Source organism: Schistocerca piceifrons, chromosome 1 (genome assembly GCF_021461385.2).
Source record: "Schistocerca piceifrons isolate TAMUIC-IGC-003096 chromosome 1, iqSchPice1.1, whole genome shotgun sequence".
NCBI classification, from domain to species: domain Eukaryota; kingdom Metazoa; phylum Arthropoda; class Insecta; order Orthoptera; family Acrididae; genus Schistocerca; species Schistocerca piceifrons.
In genome coordinates this window covers 96,216,464-96,219,212 of record NC_060138.1, presented here as the reverse complement: position 1 = coordinate 96,219,212, position 2,749 = coordinate 96,216,464, and the positions used below count along the sequence as shown (strand labels likewise).

Genomic DNA, 2,749 nt, shown 5'->3' with positions numbered 1-2,749 from the left:
CTGTCATTCCCCATCCGTCATTCTGGATGGTGTCCGTCCCCGGTAGCTGAATGGTCAGCGTGACTGATTGTCAATCCTCTGGGCCCGGGTCGATTCAAGGCTGGGTCAGGGAATTTTCTCCGGCCAGGGACTGGGTGTTTGTCTATCCTCATCATCATCCTATCGCCCTCATCGACTGCAGGTCGCCGAAGTGGCGTCCAAATGAAAGAACGGCACCCGGTGAACGGTCTGCCCGACGGGTGGTCCTAGCCATACGATTAAATAAATAAAATTGTGGATGGAGGTGTGTGTGATTCGGGCAGCTATGCGTTTTTCTATAAAAGATTTTTACAACATATCTTCTGGAAAGGGGGGCAATTTCTTTCATTTCTAAATTGCTCATCCTGAAAATGGTACCTGGATTACAGTAATCTGCAATCTTCTTGTATAACGGAGACAATATTCATGACTGTATTATACTGCATTCTTTATCACGGCAACGGATGAGTCTTCCTTTGCTCCAAGAAGGAAAAGATAAATATCACTCTGCTCAAAGGAGAGTTAACGCATCAATCAGTTTAGATTGTTTCAGTAGTAATAGAGGCAAAAGTCTGTGGGGGTGCGAACTCAGATGCGTAAATTGCTGATGATGAAAGTATCCGCCTACCAAACACCTCGAAATAATCCACATTATTCGCATCTTCTTTACGGTGCCAGTACTTAAATACCAGTACACTACACATATGTAAAACTAAACTAAACTCCTTCCGAATAAGCCGTGAAGGCCCAGCGGTATCGACCGGCCGCCGTGTCATCCTCAACCCATAGGCATCCCTGGATGCGGATATGGAGGGGCATGCGGTCAGCACACCACTCTCCCGGCAGCATGTCAGTTTCCGAGATCGGAGCCGCTACTTCTTAGTCAAGTAGCTCCTCAGTTTGCCTCACAAGGGCCGAGTGCAACCCGCTTGGCAACAGCGCTGGGCAGACCGGATGGTCACCCATCCAACTGCTAGCCCAGCCAGACTGCGCTCAAACTCGCTGACCTGACGGGAACCGGTGTTACCACTGTACCAAGGCCGTTGGCACTACATATGTAGGAGAAGGTAATATTCTGCTTGAATCTTCCAGGAACGCCCTCTCTCAGAATTTTAATTGTAAACCTCTCCTACACGTCTCTGTTACAGGGTCTGCGCCCGTAGTCTCAAGAACTTCTCTCTGACGCCCTCGAGCTTAATAAAAGAGTTCGCGAAGAAATGCGATGATAATCATATCTTCTCTGTAATTAATCCTACCTCGTAAGTGAAGCAGATTTACGACTAATAATCCTTCCCATATGAATAACGTGTGCCTAGGATTCTTGCAGTGAATCTTAGTCTAGCGTCTACCGTTTCTTATTTATGTACACGTTCGTCTTAATATCGCCTAGGACGCATCCTCTTCAACATATTAACGTTGTTGCTATTTCCAACAATTTATTGCCTATCGTAAAATGAAACACCGATGTATCATTAAGCATTATTGATGCTCAATATTCTACAAGTACATTGCTTTGTACATCTCGCTAGTCTTTTCCTATGCAACGATCTTCTGCAGGCGTTCGTGTCTCTACCATTAACTTACTAACGTTTAGAGAATACTGCATCATTACCTCCAAAGAGACTCGTGCGCTACTAACATCAACCCCGTTATCTACACATTCCTGGTCATTAAAATCGTAGTAACACGAAGACGGTACGTAACAAGTGTCAAACTAGCACGAGGTATAATCCATGCTCCAATATTAAATTTATATAGTTAATTCCTTATTTTAATTGGGTTCTGTAGCACTTTACTTTTTTAATATATCGTCAAGTACTAATTTTGTTTTATTTATTCCGTTTATTTATTTAACTGGAACTGTTATGTAGGCACTGTGTTCGAGAACGAGGCAACGGCCTTGCCACAGTGGATACACCGGTTCCCGTCAGATCACCGAAGTTAAGCGCTGTCGGGCTGGGCAGGCACTTGGATGGGTGACCATCCCGGTCGCCGTGTGCTGTTGCCATTTTTCGGGGTGCTCTCAGCCTCGTGATGCCAATTGAGGAGCTACTCGACCGAATAGTAACGGCTCCGGTCAAAGAAGACCATCATAACGACCGGGAGGACGGTGTGCTGACCACACGCCCCTCCTATCCGCATCCTCCACTGAGGATGACACGGCGGTCGGATGGTTCCGATGGGCCACTTGTGGCCTTAAGATGGAGTGCTTTTTTTTGTTTTCGAGAATAGTGTCAATGTTGTAAATGTGTCTCTCTCTATACTGTATTTATTTGCTGAACAATTTTTTCACTATTTTAATTGCATTACCACTGCACTGACAAAGATGACATTTACTCTGAGTTTGCGTCTCAATGTAGATGAGTAACATCTTTCCCCAATTTGTTTACAAACGTTGTAATCTTTTCGGTAACGAAAGTCAGTTACAGTCTGATAACGGGCCTTTAAGCCGACGACTGGTTAAATGAAAAAATTAATCCTGGAAGATGATGATGAAGCAGAGGCTATTGCTCTCTCGGTTCAAAAGAGAACGCAAAAATGACGACAAGCAAACGTTAGCAGATATTCGTCCGTCTGGCCGGCCGGTGTGGCCGAGCGGTTCTAGGCGCTTCAGTCTGGAACCGCGCGACCGCTACGGTCGCAGGTTCGAATCCTGCCTCGGGCATGGATGTGTGTGATGTCCTTAGGTTAGTTAGGTTTAAGTAGTTCTAAGTTCTAGGGGACTGATGGC

General features: G+C 45.6%; 1 pseudogene; it reads left to right on the top strand.

Moving 5' to 3' along the window:
- The first annotated feature begins 1,908 nt into the window (after positions 1-1,908).
- Positions 1,909-2,026, top strand: LOC124724414 (annotated as a pseudogene).
- Positions 2,027-2,749: the final 723 nt, after the last annotated feature.